Source organism: Meriones unguiculatus, chromosome 19, assembly GCF_030254825.1.
Source record: "Meriones unguiculatus strain TT.TT164.6M chromosome 19, Bangor_MerUng_6.1, whole genome shotgun sequence".
Classification (NCBI taxonomy): Eukaryota; Metazoa; Chordata; class Mammalia; order Rodentia; family Muridae; genus Meriones; species Meriones unguiculatus.
In genome coordinates, this window is record NC_083366.1 from 23,284,652 (window position 1) to 23,309,610 (window position 24,959).

Below are 24,959 nucleotides of genomic sequence, written 5' to 3' on the forward strand. Positions count from 1 at the left end.
GATGGGAAATAATTATATATTTTGCCTTCTGCTACCTAATGCAGTTTTCTAAATTTTGATGTATAAGATGTCAATTTCAAACTTTATTCTATTTATAGTTTCCACAAAATAGAATTAATTGCTTAAACATTGACTCCAACTTGAACACTTTCTTGTAGATGTATAACTTCTTATGTGTGGATCAGTGCCTTTGAGTATACGCATTACTGCTAGTGTTGATGTCTTATGTAGAGAGAATGGTGCCACTGAAAAGTTGACATCATACAAGCTGTCTATTACAGTTCATAACAACACACTGAACCTTAGATGGCACCTGGGACCATTGAGTCCTCCTCATTCCACAACATAAGGACTGCAGATGTCTATGGGTTTGCCACATACTGAGGGTCATCTTATATGCTTTCCTTGGAAAGACTCAGGATGTGTTAAGCCAGGTGCTTGTGTAATAGCCCATGAATTAAAGACTTGGGTGTCGAGGCTCTAAACAGGTTCAACTGAAACAGCTTCATCACAGATTCTGTAAAGTCGGTGCTTTGGGAATTTAGTGCATTTTGTATGACTTCACTGGGAGAAGGCTCATAGAAGATTAGACATTGATTCTTCTCATGACCATCCCTCCCATATTTTCATATATAAATTTCATCCTTTCAAGTTGTATAAAATAAGTACTACCTGATTATAAGTCCTTTGAGTCCTTCTAGAAAATAATAATGAATGTCATAGGAAACTACAATGACAATGGCTAACCCATTCTTCTCTGGGATTGAAAAGGTCCCTGGGTTGTTCTGTTCATGATATTCAACAGGAATCGCCTTGCCAAACAAGGATGAAATCTTCACAGACAACCCACCCACATTATAGAAAAAGTTGGCATTTGCGAAGTTTTTTTTTTTTTATTGTGTGTGAATGATTTCTCAACATTTGAATGTATAAATACCAGGAATATGGCAACACAGGGACCAGACTCCATGAGATGCTGGAGTCCACCATATTTATGCCATTTATTTGTATGAGATGAAGAGGAGATAGGACTGGCCATCTAAAGAATGTTTGAAGGTGACACAGTTCAGAAAAGACACTGTTCTATACATCAGAATGATTGCATTTTATGTGTGCTGAGTAATGATACGTTGAAGTGAGGTTTATGAATTCAGATTAGTAATCGTTAGTGAACAGTGGCATATTTCTTATAGCAATCCACATATTGCAAACTGTGTTGAAGAGAAAGATGACAGCTTTCTCATCAATATATTGAAATATATTCAGTTCCTGCTTTCTGAGCCTGATTTCACGAGAATTACAGAAGATATCAACTTTTTTCATGTCCTAGATTGTTTTATGAAACTTTTCTTTGTCCTTTAAATTTTGTGTCTCCTTATCAATGTCTACATGAAACAGAACATTGTAAACAAACACTTTTGCTGTTAAATAAAACATAGCTAACTTGCCTTCTATCATGTTCAGAAGCTAATATAATGCTCAGAATATCCATCCAGTTATATTAGAGTGAGACACTAATTCTTCCAAATTAAAGTGAGTATACTGGACCCTTTAGCTACTTTGCCAGTTCAATGAAATATAACTCAGATAATGACATTATTATTACTTGGACAATGTATAAGAGAGTTTACTTATGTAAACTAAATTAAAATATTTCTGGATATTTTGATCTGTGGCCATCAATTTCTAATCTGTTGAAAGATACCTATTAGAAAAAATAAGCTAACAACATCTTATTATTTCTTAATTAACTACACATCATATTCTATAACCTCTGGAAGCTTAAGTCTGCTTTCCATCATGAGGAACTATTAGGTTTTTGTTGAGAATGATCACTGAAGACACCTCATTTGCCCCTAGTGGATTGACCCTTGCATTTTTTTTTTTTTTTTTGCCAATATCACGGAAAGTAGGCCACTTGAATTTTCAAGTATATTTCAACTCTGCCATCAGATAAGCTTCCATGTTCCTGATTGGTTGAATCAAAGTTCTACAATTTTTTACAGACATAGTTGTTTTAGTTTTAGGATGATATCAGCTCCTTTGTACAAATGAGTTGATTGCATTATGTGGAAGAAACATCGAAACCATTACTAACTTTGACATAAGTAGCTTTGATTCATTATAAGTTTTCACTACTTATTATCTTCAGATATGTCTGCTTATTAATTCCTTCTTCTACAAACCATTTGTGGTAGGGGAGAGGTATCATTGGACACTGGATTAGGCAACCAGAGCACCCACCCAGGATGTTAAATTTAATTTGTGAGACAGTATATTTTCAGTAAAAGGCAAAGGGTTTTTTATCTCATGTTTTTCTGTTAACATAATCAATTACATTCAGTTTCAAAAAACTGAGACGCATGAGGAGGACATTTTTAAAACTCAACCAAATTTTTTCAGTTCAGAGAGAATTATGACTCATACTTTCTATGTGATCCTTTTATACTGCACATCCCTATTGCACACATATCTTAGACTACTTTTTCTGTGTTTGCAATTTATTTTTATTAATTATAGTTTATTCACTTTGTATCCCCCTGTAGCTTCCCCCCGCCCCTCCCAATCACACCCTTCCTCCCTCTTTCCCACCCATGTCCCTTCCCCAGTCCACTGATGAGGAAGGTCTATCAGTCTCAGGAGTGGCTGCATTGTCTCCTTCTGTGGCCTGGTAAGGCTGCTCTTCCCCCAGGGGGAGGTGATCAAAGAGCAGGCCAATCAGTTCCTGTCAGAGACAGTCCCTACCCACATTATTATGGAACCCACATGGATAATGAACTGCCATAGGTATCCTCTGTGCAGGGGTTCCAGGCCATCTCCATGAGTGGTCCTTGGCTGGAGTATCAGTATCAGAAAAGCCCCGTGTGCCCAGACTTTTTAGATCTGTTGCTGTCCTTGTGGAGCTTCTGTACTCTCCAGATCTTATTATCTCCCACTTCTTTTATAAGATTCCCTGCACTCTCCTCAAATTTTGGCTATGAGTATCAACATCTGCCTTGATACCCTGCAGGGTAGAAACTTTCAGAGGCCCTCTGTGGTAGGCTCCTGTCCTCTTCCCTATTTTCTCCTCCTTGGATGTCCCTCATCTTTGTCTTTCTGGATGGAGATTGAGCATTTTAGCGAGAGTCCTCTTTCCTGATTAACTTTTTTAGGTGTGCAGATTTTAGTCTGTTTATCCTATATTCTATGTCTAAATCCATTTATGAGTGAGTATACAACATGTGTGTCTTTCTGCTTCTGGGACACCTCACTCAGGATGCTCTTTTCTAGCTGCTCCCACCTCTCTCATTCTCCAGATTCATTGCTTTCCATTTCCTCTTCAGAAAAGAGCAGGCCTCCATGTGAGAACAGCCAAACCGGGCAAAACAAGATATTGGTGCAAAAGAGAAGAAATGGAATATGTTTTCTCAACTGGAAAATAAAACTGGACTTTTTCTTTACTTTTAATCTTTTATTCTTTTTTGTGGCTCAATCTTTGAAAAAGTGATTCATAAATATTTTGTTTCTTTTGGGTGTGGCTCTGTAAGAACTGGATTTATTGTAACAAGGAAATACTAAAATATGGATCTTAATTTTCTTCCAGTCTGAAACAATAAACAATTGTTCAGTCAATGTCTCTTAATAATTCAAAATGCTCAAAATTAATTAAGTCAAAATACTTAATTCAAGATAGCAAAGGAAAAATACAATGAAATCAGTGGACTCTGAATCATAATACTTTTCATAGGAAGTTTCATTAATATAAGGTAATTGAAGTGGCTTTCATTCTCTTATTATATATAGAAATTATCATAACTTCTCCTGGCTAAACTTTAACCAGGCATGTGGAGCAGGAACTCCTATGACTTAAATGCCCTGTGAAGGAGGACATCCAGCAAAGCTAGCTTAGTCTGAAGAGTCACAGACCATGGACTCCAAATGTCAACACATAGAATTAAATGATGGCCACTTCATTCCAGTGCTGGGCTTTGGTACTGCTATACTGTCAGAGGTAAAAAAACAATGACGTTTTGGTTTAGAATTCAAAAGAAACAGAATGAGAATGGGTAGATGTTCACCTGACTTGTAAAGTCCCTCACTTTCTGGTGACACTGAGATCCCTGGGGTTTTCAGTGTCTCAAGCCTAGAACTGTGTACTGTAAGAGAGAAAGACTATTGGAGACTGGTTATGATCTCACACTGCTCGTTATCCTAAGCTCTGTTTTCCTTTTGTTTAAATCATTTTTTTCTCTTTCGCTGCCTGAAAATGAACATTATAGAGTCTGTACAGATTTGTTTACAATGTACTTCTTCTTTGTTCAGATAATCTACCCATACTTTAAAAAGTGAACTACGTGATTTTTACTAGTTTTTAATTTCTTACATAGTGTAATTCAGATATTAGCCCTGCATGAAACAAGATTCTCCTACTGGCAAATCTTTCTTCCTATGCTGTAGACTTTTCTGATCTTCCAAATGATTATTTACAAATGAAAAGCAAAAGTACATTTTATGAAAGGCAACCTGCCTTCATAAATAGAATACCCTGCCCATTCTTCAAGCACATTTATAATTAATAAAGTTTTAAAGATTGAAGTGAAAAAATACATGAAATTCAGTGTGTTCAGTATGAATAATAAACAAATGGAAAATAAAATCAGTAACTTTTGGAGTGACAGATAAAATAGGTATAGCTAACATGGATGGAGACAGCATGGGCTACTGGGAGTCTGACTCCCCAGGTAACTCTGTTGGTCTAGCTTGGTTTTCTGTTCCACCAGGATAGAACATGGAATACCATGTAGTTAAACAGAATAAGACTGGACCTGTGATTAGGAGGTAAACATTTCATTCTATAAGTGATGCTTTTGTTTGCTCTTTTAGGTACCCAAGAGTAAGGCTACAGAAGTGACCAAAATAGCTATAGATGCTGGGTTCTGCCATATCGATTCTGCCCATATGTATCAAAATGAAGAGGAAGTAGGATTAGCCATCCTAAACAAGATTGAAGATGGCATTTTGAAGAGGGAAGATATATTTTGTACCACAAAGGTACAGTGCATATGGTATCCAAATGAATTAACTGTAATATCTGAAGGGACATTTATATGATTTAATTGGTAATTGTTAGTGATCTGTATATTTAACTCACATATTGCATGTAGAGATGAACTCAGAATAAGACAATGAATGTTTTCATCACTATTTTGTTTAGATTTAAGAATTTAATTTGATGCCTCTGGACTTTTGTGTCTCAGTTCATAGGAATATGATGCAACACAGACTATGTAATACCTTCCTTATGTCCTGAATAACTCTCAAAACATTCTTATTACCATGGAAATATTTAGTTGTGTTTTTACCAATAAGGGAGATATTCTTTTTTTTTACAATGTGAATATTTATTTTTTAATTTAATTTTAGTTTATTAATTATACTTTATTCACTTTGCATCCCCCCCCATAAGTCCCTTCCTCTTCCCCTCCCAGTCCCACCCTCCCTCCCCCTTCTTCACGCTTGCCCCTCCCCAAGTCCACTGATAGCGGAGGTCCTCCTCTCCTTCCTTATGGTCTTAGCCTATCAGATCACATCAGGAGTGGCTGCATTGTCTTCCTCTGTGGCCTGGTAAGGGCCACAGAGTGAGGTGATCAAAGAGCAGGCCAATCAGATTATGTCAGAGGCAGTCCCTCTTCCCATTACTATGTAACCCACTTGGACATTAAATTGCCATGGGTGACATCTGTACAGGGGTTCTAGGTTATCTCTATTCCTGGTACATGGTTGGAGTATGAGTCTCTGGGAAGACACCTGTTTTCAAATTTTCTCCTTGTGGGGTTCCTGTCCTCTCCAGATCTTACTATTTCCCACTTGTTGCATAAGATTCCATGTACTCTACCCAACAGTTGGCCATAAGTCAGCAAATAGTACTGGTCTAACTGGATGTCTACATGTAGAAAAATGCAAATAGATCCATACTTATCACCCTGCACAAAACTAAGGTCCAAGTGGATCAAAGACCTCAACATAAAATCAGATACATTAAATCAGTTAGAAGAAATAGTGGGAAAACCCTAGAACTCATTGGTACAGGAGACGACTTCCTGAACAGAACACCAACAGCACAGGCTCTAAGAGCAACAATCAATAAATGGGATCTCATGAAACTGAAAATCTTCTGTAAAACAAAGGACACTGTCATCAAAACAAAACAACTGCCTACAGATTGGAAAGAATCTCCACCAACCCTTTATCTGACAGTGGGCTACTATCCAGTATATACAAAGAACTAAAGTAGCTGAAAAGCAGCAAACCAAGTAATCCAATTAAAAAATGGGTACAGTGCTAAACAGAGAACTCTCTGTAGAGGAATATCGAGTGGCAGATAAACACTTAAAGAAACGCTCAACTTCATTAGCCATTAGGGAAATGCAAGTCAAAACTACCCTGAGATTTCACCTTACACCCATAAGAAGGGCCAAGATGAAAAACTCAAGTGACAACACATGTTGGAGAGGTTGTGGAGAAAGGGGAACCCTCTTCCATTGCTGGTGGGAATGTAAACTTGTACCACCACTCTGGAAATCAATCTGGCGCTTTCTCAAACAACTAGAAATAGCTCTTCCTCAAGATCCAGCCATACCACTTCTAGGTATATATCCAAAAGAGGCTCAAGCACACAATAAGGGAGATTTTCATAAGCCAAAACTTTTAGTGCTTAGAACAATATAACTAATGCTGTTTGAATCATATACAAAATATAATGAAATGTTCAAAATAATTACAGTTGTATAAAATAAAGTTTTCATAAGGAAGAAAAATATATCGCCTGACACCAGGATCAACATATGGTCTCTACATGCACATGATCAAGATCAGCCAATAAAATGCACACACACACACACACACACACACATACACACCCCAAAGAGAGTCAGAGAGAGAGACAGAGACAGAGAAAAAGAGAATGACAGAGAATAGTTTTCCATCATGAGTTTATTAATTCAGTGAAAGATAATTTTAATGGTAAACATTATTAGTCATTGATAAAAATTTTGGGTTTTGAGCAATATCCTATTTAATTCATAATAAATACAATCCAGTTTACATAGCTAACTGAATTTAAAACATTTAGGAAGAAGTGGAATATTTTCCCCTTAATGAACCAGTTTCTAATAAATGGAGAAGATAACTTTGTATCAAGTAAAGTAAAAAAAAAACAAAATTGTTACAGTTTATAAATCCAAACTAACTGTCATTACTTGACTTTTGTAGCTTTGGTGTATTTTCCATCGCCCAGAGTTGGTTCAGTCTTGCCTAGAACAGTGATTGAATAAACTTCAGTTGGACTATGTAGACCTCTACCTCATTAATTTCCCAGTGGCTCTGAAGGTAGGTGATTTGCATCATCAAAAGTACTTAATCCTCTCCAGCTCTTGCTATTTCCCACGTCTTACTTAAAATTCCATTCACTCTGCCCAACAGTTGGCCATCAGGCTCAGCATCTGCTTTAAATAGCAAGAGCTGGAGAGGACAGGAACTCCACAAGGAGAGCAACATAACAAGAAAATTTGAACACAGGGAACTTCCCAAAGACTCATACTCCAACCAAGGACTATTCATGGAGATAGCCTAGAACTCGTGCACAGATGTAGCCCATGGCAGTTCAGTGTTCAAGTGGGTTACACAGTAATGGGAAGAGGGACTGCCTCTGACATAATCTGATTGGCTGCTCATTGATCACCTCCCCCTGAGGGGGGAGCAGCCTTACCAGGCCACAGAAGATGACAATGCAGCACTTCTGATGAGAACTGATAGACTAAGATCAGAAAGAAGGATAGGAGGACCTCCCCTATCAGTGGACTTGGGGAGGGGCACACATGCAGAAAGGGGAGGGAGGGTGGGGTCGGGAAGGGAAGAGGGAGGGGCTTATGGGGGGATACAAAATGAATAAAGTGTAATTAATAAGAAGAAGAAGAAAAAGAAAAAAGTACTTAATCTCTGATGTCAGCATGATTATCTGTGCTCTGGGCTGGTTGAAGTAAGATTCTGTAAATTTCTATAAACTCAGATTTATTGTAGAAATTACTTTATTTTAACAAAGACTCCAAGCAATGACAAGATTTTGGCTTTTAAGTATACTTGATAAATGCTTATGTTTGTTATTTCTTACCTATATATTATTCCATGTTGATTTAGTTTTGTGAAGACAATTTTTCACTGATGTTGGTTATGTCTTCAGTGCAGGTTGCACTTTTAGGTCATCAATAAATCTCTGACTCTGTATTTTAAAGCATTAGAGTTAATCTTAAAAGAGTCTTGTTCAGATTGAGTAGAGAGTTCACTTGGTAAAGTACTTGCCCTGAAAACTTGAGAAGCTCAGAATCTGCATGTAGATGTGCAAGTGCAAAATTCTAGTGCTGGGGAGGTAGAGGAAAGAGGAATCTCTGTATCTTTCACAGATTAGCTGGCTTAATGGAAAACACAGCTTCAAGGCCAATAAGAATTCCTGTCTCAAAAAATCAAGGTAGATACTTTCTTGAGGGACAAAATCAGAGACTGATCTCTGTCCTCCCCACTCATGTACACACTCATATACACACAAAAACCTGCACAAACTACAGCACACACATACACACACATGTACATACTGAAAACAGCAAAAATAACTTTGTCCACTGCTTTCTTAATTGCTTGATGACAACCATTCAGAAAAAAAGTAAAAAATAATGATAAAAACACCAGTTTTGCATCTTGGGTTCCTTCTTGCTGCCATTAATGGCAACATTGTTGTCAACTTTCAAAGTGTGAGGAAGTACACAATCCCACAGTTCAACTAGGACAACCCACTAAAGATCAGAGATGTAGTAATTACGAACACCAATAATATATGTAAGAAAATAGAACTCTATCACACAAGGACATTCCTTTCAATTCTATATCTACAATTCATTTCAAGTATAATTTCAGAATGATCCTTATAGCTGATGGAATACTGTTTCAGTCACTTCTCTAGCTGGGGATCCCTGTTGTTTCTGGGGAAATGTATCTGTCAAAAGATTAATATTTGTTTGTTTTCCAGCGAGGTGAAGAGTATTTCCCAAGAGATGAGCATTGAAAAGCTGTATCTGACACAGTGGATCTCTGTGCAACCTGGGAAGTGAGTGCTAAAATTAGACAACAACAAAAAAATGTACAGAAAGAAAGAGTGGTCACAACTCCACTTATGAGAGTGGAGTGTGCCTTCTGTGATGTAACAAATCTTCAAAATGAGGGATGGTTTGATTCAGAGCTGGGGGAACATGCATTTTTTTAAATATAATTTTTATTTTTTATATTAATCACAGGTTATTTTCTTTGTATCCCAGCCATAGCCCCCTCCTTCATTCCCTTCCAATCCCACTCTCCCTCCCTCATTTCTTTCCTGTCTCTTTCCAAGTCCACTGATAGGAGAGGTCCTGCTTCCCTTCCATCTGACCCTAGCTTATCAGGTATCTTCAGGACTGGCTGCAATGTACTCCTCTGGGCCTAGCAAGGCTGCTGCTCCCTTGAGGTGTGGGGGGATGTCAAATATTCAGCCATTGGGTTCATGTCAGAAATAGGCCTTGTTCCCCTTACTAGGACACCCACTTGGATACTGAGCTACCATTGGCTACATCCGAACAGGGGCTCTAAGTTATATCCATACATGGTCCTTGGTTGGAGAAATATTCTCATAGAAGACCCCTGTGCCCTGGTATATTTGGTCCTTGTGGGGATCCTATCTTCTCCAGGTCAGAGTAACTCCAGCTTCTTTCATAGGATTACCTGCACTCTGCCCAAGGTTTGGTTATGAGTCTCAGCATCTGCTTTACTACACTGCTAGGCAGAGTGTTTCAGAGGCTCTCTGTGGGGAAATTATTATGCAGTAAAGAATCACATGGTATATACTCACTCATATAAACATACAACATAGAATAAACCCACTAAAATCTGTACATCTAAACATACTAAGCAAAAGAGAGGACCCTAACTAAAATGTTCAATCCCCATCCTGAAAAGCAAAGAGGATGGACATCACAAGAAAAAGAAAACAGGAAACAACCTAGGAACCTGCTACAGAAGGCCTCTGAAAGCCAGAAGAAGACAACAGGAAACAACCTAGGAACCTGCCACAGAGGGCCTCCGAAAGCCTCTGCCATGCAGACTATGAAAGCAGATGCTGAGCCTGATGGCCAACTGACAGGCAGAGTGAATGGAATTTTATGTAAGAAGTAGGAAATAGTAAGAGCTGGAGAGGACAGGATATCCACAAGGAGAGCAACAGAACAAGAAAATTTGAACACAGGGAACTTCCAAGAGACTCATACTCCAACCAAGGACTATTCATGGAGATAACCTAGAACCCTGACAATGCAGCCACTTCTGATGAGAACTGATAGACTAAGATCAGAAAGAAGGAGAGGAGGACCTCCCCAATCAGTGGACATGGGGAGGAGCATGCATGCAGAAAGTGGGGGAGAGGGTAGGACCTGGAGGGAAGGAGGGAGGGGCTTATGGGGGGATACAAAATGAATAAAGTGTAATTAATAAAAGTTAAATAAAAAAAATAAAGGCAAAAAAGAAAGAATTTGCTTTTCTAAGTAGAGCACAAGGTCCTTTGGTTAATGTTATTATTTTCTTACAACTTTTATTCTTCCCAAGACTCAATTCCTGTTAGCTTCTTTTTCATTTCTTGGCAATGTGATTTCTAACAGTAAAGTGTTGCATTTATAAGAATCTGTCTCCAGTTGTTTATTTTATCACTACCCTCTTCCTCCCCAGGCCATAGATAAGTGTAAGAAAGGATTGGCCAAGTCCATTGGGGTGTCCAACTTTAACCACAGGCAGCTGGAGATGATCCTGAACAAGCCTGGACTAAAGTACAAGCCTGTGTACAACCAGGTGAGAATCTTCTCTTTTCGTTCTTTATTCCCATCTTCCTCCTTCGTGTTAGTGGTTGGTAGGCTCTCCTGTATTGCTCATTTTCATTTTGTAAAATATCAGACACTGGCAGCAGAGTGTTCATTCATAGGCCATACACAACACTGGGTTGTGTTTTGCTCTGTGAACTCTCAGTAGAATTATTGATAGATTCTTTTCTTAGTTGGGTGTAAGATTTTAGAGAGTGATGGATGGTTATGTTAGACTGTAGTGACTGATCAAACTCCAAAAGGACGATGAACTTATCAGACATGGGAAGAATGTACAATAATTAACAGGCAGGTGTTCTAAGGACCTGTGCTTAGATAGGACTGAGAAAGCCTGTATGGCTAGTAAACAAGGATGCTGTGAAAGGAGCATATGTTGTTGTTTTCAGTTTCCATGAAGTTCAGTTTCCTGACTGAATTTACTTACTTGATATCTGACTTGTCCTGTCTTACTTGGTTTCTAACTTGTGGAGCAGGATTTGGCTACATTAAAATTTACAGTAGACTTTGAAGCTCATCCAGGCTAGAGGTAGGGTACTTCCTGCTTGTGATACTATTTAGGTATATGAAATTAACACCCAAGACTTCTGAGTAACAATTCAGCTGACTTTGTTCCTGAGCATATTTCAATTTCTTCCCCTGGTATGAGGCATCAAATACATTGAGAAATAGCTCCTTTGTATATATTTAAAAATATCTATATCTAAAATACTTTTAAAAACTTGCATTGGACAAGTTAAGAATTCTATATAGGAAAAAAAAACTTATGCCCATATTTGGAATATGGTGACTAAACACCATAGGTATTTTTTAATTTTAAAAATTATTGTGCTCACAGTAATAAAATCTGTATGGTACTGGATTAGAAACGGACTGGTGGATGAAGAAAATCAAACAGAAAACTCAAAAATAACACATCCATGGATACCTGATTTTTGGCAAAGATGTCAAAACCATACAATGGAAAAAAAGAGACATATAGCCAAACTTTTGGCAGCGTGCAGGGAATCTTATGAAAGAAGGGAATTATAGAAAGACCTAGAGGGGTCAGGAGCTCCACAAGAGAACAACAGAAGAAAAAAATCTGGGCCCAGGGGTCCTTTCTGAGACTGATACTCCAACCAAGGAACATGCATGGAGGTAACCTAGAACTCTGGCACAGAAGTAGCCCATGGCAGCTCAGTGTCCAAGTGGGTAGCCTAGTAAGGGTAACACGGGACTGTCACTGAGATGAACTTAGTGGCTGGATCTTTGATTACCTCCTCCTGAAGGGGGTGCAGCCTTACCAGGTCATAGAGGAAGACAATGCAGCCTGTTCTGAGGAGACCTGCTATACTAGGGTCAGATAGAAATGTAGGAGCATGTCCCTTATCAGTAGACTGGAGGAGAGACTTGAGGAGAGAAGAGGGAGGCAGGTTTGGGGAAGGATGAGGGAGGAAGCTACACCTGGGATACAAAATGAATAAATTGTAACAAATAAAAAAATAAAAATTATAGTTTTCTCTATCAAAAATTTTATTTCTGTAATTTTATTAAAACAAAGCAATCTAAAACACTCATAAAACTTGAATTGCTGCTACAGATCATGCACATTTCTTCACCATGTTCAAAATGTTTATATTTCACCTGGCTGCAAAGTTCAGGTTCTTACATACAACAAACAGGTTGTTTAGTCTTTCAAAGTTGGTTGCAGGTATACGACCAAACTCTACTTTTTAAATATTTTGGGTTGACCAGGTATGTGTGCTTTAACAGAAGATCATTGTTTTATTATAAGCTTGTACAATTACAGTTTAAGTCTGAGAGGTATGTTGCACTAATAGTAATAATTTTCCCTACAATAATGTCATTATTGTGCTGTGATCCCCAAATTAGACTCAACCATGCAGCATGCATTTATGAGTTATCCCACTCTTGATGCCCATTTGACTGTGTGGCAATGCTGGTCTTAGGAATATCTCTTCTGTTAAAAATGTATTTTCCTCCATTGCACTCATTGTGACATAGATGCATGAGAGGGATTTGTATTTCATGGCTAATTTTCATATAATAGTTGATAACTCACTGGTGATCTTGCCAGAATTGGTTATTATGTTGGGATTTGGAAATGTTAATGATTACTTTTACCTACTCTCTTTATATTTCTCACTGATTGTTTAATGAAAAAACTCATTGTGGAGTATAAATAGATACACTACAGTTTTCCTTAGAAGTTAGATAAAGTTAATGCTTTTGGTTACAAGTGTTCTAGGAGACATTGTAATTATCATCAGCAGTTACATAAAGTTTTATATTCTCTCTCTGTCATATGTGTGTAAGTGTCTTTCTCATGTACTAATTACTATGAATTTTTTATTTGCTTCATACATATAAAGTGATATTTATTTTTTTAATTTCCTAATGTTTTTAGTTTTTTTAATTCTTTATTAATTATACTTTATTCAATTTGTATCCCTCCTGTGGTTTGCTCCCTCATCCTTTCCCAGTTCCTCCCTTCTTCTTCCCCTTGCATGCATGCCCCTCCTCAAGTCCACCGATAGGGGAGGTCTTCTTTTCCTTCCTTCTGATCCCAGTCTATTAGTTCTCATCAGGAGTGCATTGTCTTCTTCTGTGGCCTGGTAAGGCTGCTTCCCTCAGGGGGAGGTAATTAAAGAGCAGGACAATCAGTTCATGTCAGAAACATTCCCTGTTTCTATTGGATACCTAAGTGCATGGGATACATCTGTGCAGGGGTCTTAGGTTATCTCCATTCATGGTCCTTGGTTGGAGTATCAGTCTCAGGAAAGACACCTGTGCTCAGATTTTTTGCTTTTGTTGCTCTCCTTGTGGAGTTCCTGTCCTCTCCAGATCTTATTGTTTCCCCCTTCTTTCATAAGATTCTGCACTCTGCACAAGGGTTGCCCTTAAGTCTCAGCATCTGCATTGATAGTCTGCAGGGCAGAGCCTTTCAGAGATCCTCTGTGTCAGGCTCCTGACTTGTTCCCTCTTATCTCCTTCTTCCGATGTCCAGCCTCTTTGCCTTTCTGGATAGAGATTGAGCATTTTAGCAAGAGTCCTCCCTCTTGATTAGTTTCTTTAGGTGTACAGATTTTAGTAAGTTTATCCTATATTATATGTCTATATGAGTGAGTATATACCGTGTGCATCTTTCTGCTTCTGGGACACTCACTCAGGATAATCTTTTCCAGATCCCACCATTTACCTGCAAATTTCATGATTTCCTTGTTTTTTTATTGTTGAGTAAGATTCTATTGTTAAGATGTACCACAATTTCTGTATCCATTCCTCCACTGAGGGGCATCAGGGCTGTTTCCAGCTTCTGGCTATTACAAATAAGACTGCTCTACAAACATGGTTGAGCAAATATCCTTATTGTGTACTTGAGCCTCTTTTATATATATGCCTAGGAGTGGTATAGCTGGATCTTGAGGAAGCACTATTACTAGTTGTCTGAGGAAGCGCCAGGTTGATTTCCAGAGTGGTTGTACAAGTTTACATTCCCACCAGCAATGTGGGAGGGTTCCCCTTTCTCCACAACCTCTCCAGCATGTGTTGTCACTTGAATTTTTGATCGTAGCCATTCTGATGGGTGTAAGGTGAAATCTCAGGGTCCTTTTGATTTGCATTTCCTTTATGACTAAGAACCTTGAACATTTCTTTAAGTATTTCTCTGCCATTTGATATTCCCCTATAAAGAATTCTCTGTTTAGCTCTGTACTCCATTTTTTAATTGGATTACTTGATTTCTTGCTGTTTAACTTTTTGAGTTCTTTATATATACTGGATATTAGTCCTCTGTCAGATATAGAGTTGGTGAAGATTCTTTCCCAACCTGTAGGCAATCGTTTTGTTCTTAAGACAGTGTCCTTGTCCTTTGCTTTACAGAAGCTTTTTAGTTTCATGAGGTCCTATTTGTTGATTGTTGCTCTTAGAGCCTGTGCTGTTGGTGTTCTGTTCAGGAAGTTTGCTCCCTGCATCATGATACTGACATAGAAACAGACTTGTGGATCAATGGAATTGAATAGAAGACCCTGACATAAATCCACACACTTATGGACACCTGATTTTTGACAAAGATGCCAAAACCATTCAATGGAAAAAAGATAGCATCTTCAACAAATGGTGTTGGTCTATCTGGATGTCTACATGTAGAAAAATGCAAATAGATCCATACTTATCACCCTGCACAAAACTAAAGTCCAAGTGGATCAAAGACCTCAATATAAAACCAGACACACTAAACCATTTAGAAGAAAAAGTGAGGAAGAGCCTTGAAATCAAGTTCTTCTTTTATTGCTCTATTTAATACATGAAACTCTGAATACTCAAAACTCTCTCCGAAATCAGTGTACTCTTTTTTAAAACTATCTATTGTGTAATAAGATGGAGCTTTGTATAATATAGCAAGCATCTTTCCACCATCCCTCTGCAGGTGGAATGTCATCCTTAACTCAATCAGAGCAAACATCTGGATTTCTGCACGTCAAAGACATTGTTCTGGTTGCTTACACTGCTCTAGGAACCCACCGGGATTAACCCTGGTAATATGGACATTGGAAATTAAGTCCCAGGAAATAATTGCTGGCGTATTTTCAGTCTTGCAATTCTATGTTTCTTGAGTTCACACTCAAATGAACTGCAAGCAGGGAGACTTTTCTTTTTGTAGAGAATGAATGATGGTAATGGTTTTGCAGTTAGGGACAATATTTGGGTACCCTCGTCTCAGAAGTTCTTGAGAAGCTAAATACATAGACTGAGGTTTTCATTGTTACTCCCCTCTTATTCTAGGGTGGACCAGAGCACCCCTGTTCTATTGGATGATCCAGTTCTTGATTCCATGGCAAAAAAATATAAGCAAACTCCAGCCTTGATTGCCCTTCGGTACCAACTTCAGCGTGCAGTTGTAATGCTTGTGAAGAGTCTCAATGAGGCGAGGATCAAAGAGAACATGCAGGTGATGTCAGGATGTGGGTTTCTTTCACTCACACAAATTCACTATATGTAGTACCTCTCCAACTCACGATGCTTGTCTAAACATAGTGCTTCTATCTTGTATTTTTCAGCATGTGCACTTTTAAAGCATTCTATCCTTTGTAGAATCACCTTTGTTTGCACTGTTACACTGAATAAGGATTGGGTTGAAAAGGAGACCTTGGTCTCAGCATTGCATTGAATTGTTCTGCTTAGTTTTAACTGTGAACTTGACCTAAACTAGAATTGCCTGTGAAGAGAATCTTCATGTGGAATTATCTAGAGCAGGCAGGCCAAGGGAAAGTGTTTTCATGTCTAATCTTAGATCAAGAACAACATCCCATCTGGAAAATTCAATTAGCAAATTGAACTTTAGGAGAGGGAAATATCAACTGTGCATTCACAAAAGAGAGTGTGGGTACTCTTACATTCTTTTCTGTCTTTCGTTTTTCAAGACCAAGTTTCTCTGGTAGCCTTGGCTATCCTATTGAACTCAATTTGTAGACCAGGCTGCTCTCAAACTCATATCAATCTGCCTGCCTCTGCCTCTCTGATTGCTGCGAATGAAGGCATGCACCACCACTCCTGGCTACACTCTCACACTCTTACTGTCAGTGCATTAATTACTCTTTATACTTAGGGGAATCATTGGTTTCACCTTTTGATGTGTTTGCTGAAAGATCTTACAAACTCTATTTCTCTTTTTTATTAAATATTATCATGCAAAAGAACTTCTTTTCCACGTGTTGAGATTTCCCATGGGTATCTTTCGTTGTTAGTTGCTATTGTGTTTTCCTTTGTGGAACACACCAATACCGTTCACCTCTATCCAATCATTGTCTTTCCTTTCCAGTTATGTGTTGACTTCAGGTGTGAATGAAAATATTTCCAAAGTTTCAAAACTGACATTAAGGTATTTCATCGGCAAGTTCATGTCCGTTCTCATTCCTGTTGTCTCTTAACCTATATATTTTGTCTAATGTTTTATTATTTGGTAATGAGTCTAGCAGTACTGAATGACATCTCTTCTCATGTCAACTTTTACTTAAACACATTTTGGGGATAAATACTTTTGTGTACTTGTTGAGTTGCCTTTTTTTGTATTTTCATGAGAGACCTTATGTTTTGTTTTCTAATAAATAGATCCATATATTTCTACATTAGGAAGGTCAACCATGACATTGATAATCTACTTCTGCTACCGTATGCTATTAATGAGAAGTGAGAAAAATGGATATCACAAGTCTTGGCTAATTTTAGTTTCATGTACACTACAGGTCGCAGGTGTTTCCTGACATTTTAGTTTTGTGTTTGCTCTGTGTTTTGGGGGGCATGTGGTTCATTCTGTAGCTGTTGTGTATTTTCTGATCTGAGACAATCTAGTGTTCATGTTGCTATGCAGCTAAAGATAACTTTGGATTACTAACTTTCCAATTCTACCTTTCAAATCTGGGACGATGTGCATATGTCTCAAAACATGGTTTGTCTCGATATTTTTCTGTCATAAAAAGTAATGTGCCAGATTCTACCCAGAGTGTTTAGTTTACATGTTTGTTTAATATTTTTGAAGCTCTTAATCAGTTTGGAGATCATGGCCTTTTAACAATATTGTGGTGTCTAATTCATGATTATGATAATAATTTCGTGATATGTAGATGAGCTTTTACACAATACACTAAATTTTATAATTTTCACAGGGAATTTTGTATAACTTCTGTTTCATTTATTTATAAAAACACATTTTGTTTTTAAAGAATATTTTCAGTTGTTTTTAAATGTAAATTTCAAGTATATAGGGAATTTAAGGATTTGAATAAATCATGACTTATTTAAAATTATCAGTTGCAATATGATGAATATTTTATTGTCTAATTTATTCTTTCCTAGTACTGGTTTTAGATTAATACTAGTGATTTATGGACCAATCTTTTCCATATGTTATCAATTATAAACCTCCTGTTAATGAAACTGCCCACACTATATAAAAGGTGACCTCATAGAAGCCAGTTCTTAGTTCCTTTGAATAAGACATTGTTAATAAGAATAGAATTACCATTTAAATTATGTTCAAATATTGTTGTAAGAGGTTATTAATATTTACTATTGGTTTATCTTCTAGTAAAGCTTGTTGTTAACCTTAAACAGCTGTATAACCAAATCACCACACAGAGACTGGGTTTTAGTTAACCTAGAACAGAATGCTGGGCAATGTTTACTCCCTCCTAAACCTCCAAGCCCTCAGTTTCCTAACATTTAAATTTTCCACATATACTTGCTTTTTGTGAAATCTTAGGTCTGGTTCATGCTCCACATCCTCCAAGATCTCTCCTCCAGCTCTGCTTTCCTAGCTCTCCCTCTTGCCCCTTCTCATCCTTCTCCTCCCACTCCTCTCCTGCCTTCTGGCTCCTCCCTTCTTTCCTGTCCTCTGGCTCCTCCCTGCTCAACATTGTCTCTATTTGCTTTATTTTGTTCCTGTTTACACAAGAGTTGAGACAGGATGCTTAGAATGAGTATCACATTGCAATATCCTGATTGAAACCACAGAGTTGGGAGTGTGGTGGGGGAGGAATTAGTATTTAAATGAACAAGGGTAAGGTGTATACCTTAAAATAAAAACAAACATTATACCAACATTTCCCCCTTTAAGTCCAATAAAAGGCTTCTTTTCTTTCAATACAATAATAATTATGAAATTATGAAAACTGTTAGGTAAAATATACATGTGCAATGTCCAGTCCATGTGTATTTAGCACATAGAGAGGGTATCTTAGGAGAAAGTATCTGATTATCCTATCTATCCTGACAAGTTTAAAATTGTATATCTAAATTAACTTTTATCCTTATTGGTATTACCTATATGAAAAAATTTCTTAACTTCTAAACAACTTAAGCTTAAATGCGGTACTGTAACTATTTGCTCTTCCACCCCATCAGAGACTTGAGAAGGAATAAAATTAGTTATAAGAGTAAATAGGAAGTGCATGTTAGCAGCTTCCAAAAAATAAAAATTGACAGTTTGGTACGGAACAGTCACCCATAACTCTCTATAATGTTGGAGCATAATCTTCAGCCTTCTGGCTCAGAATATTTTGACAGACATGTATGTGAAGCAGGATCATTTTAGGACTTGCTTACCCTGTCTTGGCAGAGTTCTGCAGTCGCAGTCGACTTGTCCTGCATTTAAGCTTGCCCATTTTAGGCAGAATTTGTCTGTTGTGAAGGGAGGGTATTTTCTTTATCCGAGTGTCTTGTCTGCCACATTGGAAGCCATCTCCATATGGAGGTTCTTCAATGTTCATTATTTTCTTTCAGGTAGGTAGGATGTTTCCAGGAAATGACTTGTCTCATTGTCAAAGAATCTTTAAAATAATAAGAACATTTTAAATGCCGTATTCTGTAGTTATCTGAAGTTTTTGAAGACTACCTATCTTTATGTAATCGTTTTGTATACAAAATCATATCTATCTGTTAAACCTATGATGTCTGCTCCTGTGATAAATTAGACTAGTCTCTGACATGACTATGAGTTGAATAACAATTAACTTGCATAACTAATATCCTAACCACCTTTTAATAGTAGTTTAAAAGTATTGGAAGTAACCTTGACTTTCTATCAATATATTAAAGATTATACCAATGTATTAAAAATACTTATTTTTGTATCAATATGCAAAATCCTATACCAGAGTTAAAATTAACCTTATTTGGGAATAACAAATAAAACGTTAAGTTGAGTAGATTCAATAATCTATCCTTTTTCTATTTATATAAAATATTCCTGTATATTCCTTGTTTTATTTTGAATAAGACCATTAATAATAAACATCTCCCAATGACAACAAAATTTCGTAGCCATAGCAAACAACCAAAAACATACCCAACCCCCTTTAAAGGAAATTGGATGCCGTTCTCATGAGTTTGTTCTAGCTGACATTTTGGACATGTAGAAATCCTGTAGGGGGCCCAAATAAAAATGGTTAATTAAGCAAGCAATAACATTTGTGGTCTAATAACATTTGAATGTTGAGAAATTTCAGGCTTGATAAAAGTCCTTTTTGGAACAGTCCAAAATGCTGGACCAGTTAAAATTAGTAGCTTTCTTTAAAGTTTTTTTGGGAGCAGGCTTTGATGAGAAAACTGCAATTGAAGCAGCAGAATGCTGGAACATGCAAGATGCTGGAACAGATGTGTCAATGTCTCAGCATGCTGAAGAATAATTCTGTTAGGTTTGATCCAGCATCTCTGGTATCTAGTTCTTTGGTTCTGCAAACATAATTTTTCATAAGCATTATAGAGTTCTAAAATATAAATGTATGAGATGTGCAGGATGAAACTAAACTCTAAGCCAATTTAATCTATATCAATGAAAATGTTAGCATAATACATGTTGAAGATATTATAGCCAAGGATTTATTGGCCAAGTATTATTGAAGTTTTAGCTGGAGACACATTTTTATGTTTCAGTCAGTTTTAGAGTTGTTCCCATGTAAAAGAATTAGCAATATAAGTTACCATTATTATTGAAAATACAATCATTATCATGTTGAAATCAAAACAAGGTTGGATAGATTAAAATATCTTTTGGGGCTCTAGCATGCCTATTGTATTAGGCCAAGCAAGCTGCTACCTATTTCCCTAGAGAAGCCTCCCAATAGAGAGACAAGCTGGTTGCCTTGAGCAATAGAAAACACATGTTTTAAGTAAACTTTATATAAATTCATTTTTAATTTAGAATATAAGCATACCGTATATATCTTGTACCTGTTCTGTGGTTTAGTCCTGGATTTTTATATATATTGTAGCCATATATAGAACAGGCAGTTATGCCTTTATAGCCAAATTTATTTAAACTCCCTCTTACCTTTAGCATTTAAGCATACCCTAGGCATCTTGTATCTGGGTTTCACATTTTTTGTGGCTATTTTTTGGCTTGTCCCTTATTTATACAGGACGGGTAGTTATCCCTTTATAGCCAAACTATATATAAACTCTCTTAGCATTAGCATATAAACTCTCTTACCCTTAGCATTTAAGTACATCCTAGGCATCTTGTACCTGGGTTTTACAATGATAGTGGCTATTTTTTGGCTTGCCCCTTTTTTATACAGAGTGGACAGTTAGGCCTTTATAGCCGAACTTTATTTAAACTCCCTCTTATTTTTAGCATTTAAGCATATCCTAGGCATATTGTACCTGGGCTTTACAGTGATAGTGGCTATTCTTAGGCCTGCTCTCTTTTTAATATGGGATGGACAATTTTGTTTTTTAAGCATATGAATATAATTTTTGAGTTTTTAGGACTAAACTAGGTTGGCATGTACTTTGCCATCTTTAAGCCTCTTGTGACTTTTTTACATTAAGAATGACCAACATTTTTTCCCCGTGAAAATGTCTCACGTTTAAAAGGATAAGGCAGTTTTCAGAGCAGTGTGACATTATCTCTCTTTATATAAACCTAAAATATATGTGAATCCAACTTTTAGAGCAGTAAGGACATACATCTATTATTAAGAAAAAAGAATTTACATGGTAATCTTAAGGAAAATTTTGTCATTTTGAATCTTAGACTATCTCTGTAAGTGGCTAAACAGCAGGAGTTGCCATCCTGGCTTTTATTATGTAAATAAGCTTGATCCAGAACTCAGAGATCTGCCTGTTTCTTTTTACTTTGTGTTGGGAAGAAAGGCATGTGCCTTCACCAACTTGTTCAGATATATATGGTTTCAAATCAGTATATTTGTAACTCAACGCCTTTAAATGAAAATCAAACAAAGAGACAAGAAATTTTTAAGTTTGGAATCAGTTGTGCCAATTTACGCTGTAACAAACAAAGTCCAGTTGGTTATTTTAGTTCATGTTTCAATAAATTGGCGGACCCTTACCAGAAAGAGCTGACAAATACCTTGCAGCCAGAGAGCTTTGAAGTTTAGCCATTATTAATCTAATTATTAGGATGAGTACTACTGTCTGTAACTTAGTACCCCAATCCTTGGCTTTTTCCCCATTTTCTCCTTGAACTTTCTTGGAAATGGCATGGAGAAGAACCAACACCATTAAACATATTGCAACCAGATCCATGAATACGACAGCCCAAATGAAGCCAAAAGAGATTAATACACCCTCTGCCATGGCAATTTTTTTTATTTTACATGCAGTTTAGGCCAAACTCTGTCTAGAGGGCTGTCTGCCTCCAGTTCCTTTCTTTCCTGCCTTGGCTGTGGAGCTGAGCCTGTTGAGCCAGCCACAGTATAAAAGAGCCCTGCTTGTTTACCCCTTAGTTAAATGGCAACAGCAGCCAGTTTTGTTATGGAAGTCTCAGGTCTGCCCACAAGAGGCTGTCTTTTGCTCCTGGCTGGATTTAAGTGCCTCTCTCAAAGAGACAGTAACTCACCTGGTAGTTTTTAGATTTTAAGCTTGGGTTTTATTACTGTGAGCTTATTCCCCCCTCCAAATTATGTTTAAATATGATTTAAAGGGTGTGGATTCTTAGATTAGTTGGGTGCCATTTGTTAGGAAGTTATTAATATTTACTGTTGGTTTATCTTCTAGTAAAGCTTGTTGTTAACCTTAAACAGCTGTATAACCAAATCACCACACAGAGACTGGGTTTTTAGTTAACCTAGAACAGAATGCTGGGCAATGTTTACTCCCTCCTAAACCTCCAAACCCTCAGTTTCCTAACATTTAGATTTTCCACATTATACTTGCTTTTTGTGAAATCTTAGGTCTGGTTCATGCTCCACATCCTCCAAGATCTCTCCTCCAGCTCTGCTTTCCTAGCTCTCCCTCTTGCCCCTTCTCCTCCTTCTCCTCCCACTCCTCTCCTGCCTTCTGGCTCCTCCCCTCTTTCCTGTCCTCTGGCTCCTCCCTGCTCAAAATTTGTGTCTATTTGCTTTATTTTGTTCCTGTTTACACAAGAGTTGAGACAGGATGCTTAGAATGAGTATCACAATGCAATATCCTGATTGAAAACACAGAGTTAGGAGTGGGGTGGGGGAGGAATCAGTATTAAATGAACAAGGGTAAGGTGTCTACATTAAAAAAAACACTATACCAACAAAATATCATATTTATATATTAACTGTTCTTTTTTCAGACATGAAAATAAAACTGTATAAATAATGATTAATTGATTATGTTTCACATTTAGACATTTGGACTTTTAAGTCTTCTAAGAAATAATTTTTCACTTTTGAATTATGTCAGATTTCCTTTTTCTTCTTCACATCTTCCATTCAAATCAACCTTGCCTATAAGTTGTGGACGAATTCAATATGTGGAGGGATTTTGCGTGAGGCTGTTCCTGCTATTCTCTTCTCACTTGGGTGTTTTGTTGAGTATCGTTGTAATCTGTAAGAGCTGAAATCTTTGAAACATTTTTTTTTCTTCACGCTCTGTTGCATTTTCAGTGTACTGCTAAAAAAACAGGAAGTCTAAATATATAAAATACTTCCTCTCCGTGTTAGGTTTTTGACTTCCAGTTGAGTTCGGGAAGATATGAAAATCCTTGATGGCCTGAACAGAAATCTGCAATATGGAGCTGGGGTGATGTCAGTAACTTTTGGTCACATTTTTCACTTATTTTACAGCTTTTAGGGTTATCTCAGTAAATATAAAGAAGGCAGAGGTAACAGTACCCAGGATTTAGTATCCAAGTGTGTGTTCACTAGTAAGGGGAACAGGGACTGTCTCTGACCTGAACTCAGTGGCTGGCTCTTTGACCTCCCTACACCTCACCCCTTGAGGGAGGAGCAGCCTTGCCAGGCCACAGAGGAGGACATTGCAGCCAGTCTTGATGAGATATGATAGACTAGGGTCAGATGGAACGGGAGGAGGACCTCCCCTATCAATTGACTTAGAGAGGGGCAGGGAGGAGAAGAAGGAGGAAGGGTGGGATTGGGAAGGAATGAGGAAGGGGGATGCAGCTGGAATACAAAGTAAATAAATTGTAATTAATATTAATTTTTTTTAATACAAAAAGAACTTCTGCAATGTTTTGTAATCTGTTCTGAATTCTGACCTTATTCCCAGCAGCAAGGAGAGAAGTCTCAAAGGCTTCCTTGGCTTTCTGTACCTGAATATTTGTATTATTTCATGCAGTAGAGTGGAGTGGGTCAGCTTGCAACACTGCTGAGCCTGCACCTTCCCTTCAGCCATCTGGATCTGCACGTCTTGTGCTTTTGCACTCCAGGCATTTTAAGGAGCCCGTTGAAACATTTCTGTTATCAGGGTTTCAGAAATTTTTCCCATTACTTAATTGCTGATCATATTAAATGCAAGACTATCAACCTTGTTTTCCATAACCTGAATATGAAATTATTCACTAGATTCAGGTAATAATTTTAATAAGTTGTAAAACTTCCCTTATTTCCTGCAGTACTTTTCTTCAGAAACTAAAACCCTCTCATTTTGAGATTTAATGTATCCGACTGAAAAGTTTGTAGCAATTTTTTGAAAAAGAAAGATGTCAATTCAAAAAATTAAGAAATTATAGAAAAGATGTTTAAGTCTGAGGAAAACACAGAAAGGCATTTGATTTGCAAAATGTGGACCTTATTTTGCTCTCCGGAAATAATATCATATTAAATTACTATTTCTAATAAATCACTTTTTTTCTCCCTTGTGTGGTTGTTCCTGTATGGAGATCCTTTACATGTGTCTTCTTAGATATGGGATTTTATCTTATACAAAATATAGTTTCTATTTCTGAGTGAAAGCCTTTATGTTATGCATGGTAGGCAGTTAATACAGGATTAATTAATTAATTCAAAAATTGAAACATTATTGATAGTAGCCATTTCATCTCCTAAAACCACTTGTTAGTACATAATATGCACCTTAGCTTCTTCATTTCAAGGCAAATATTTTTTTCTTTTTTTTTTATTTGAGAACTATAATAGAACTGTCTAGTTTCTCTCTCTCTCTCTCTCTCTTTCTTTTTCTGATAGATGCATTTTTAATTGCTTGATTCTGCATTTTGAGAGGAGTTTCAAGGAAAGGAAAATAAATAATTTGTCTATTTTTCATTTGCAATTAGAGAACATTTAAGAAATTAAGAACAGA

General features: G+C 37.2%; 1 pseudogene; it reads left to right on the plus strand.

Annotated features, from left to right (window-relative positions):
• Positions 1–3,907: 3,907 nt before the first annotated feature.
• LOC132649308 (estradiol 17 beta-dehydrogenase 5-like) lies at positions 3,908–24,515 on the plus strand (annotated as a pseudogene).
• The last annotated feature ends 444 nt before the right edge of the window (positions 24,516–24,959 follow it).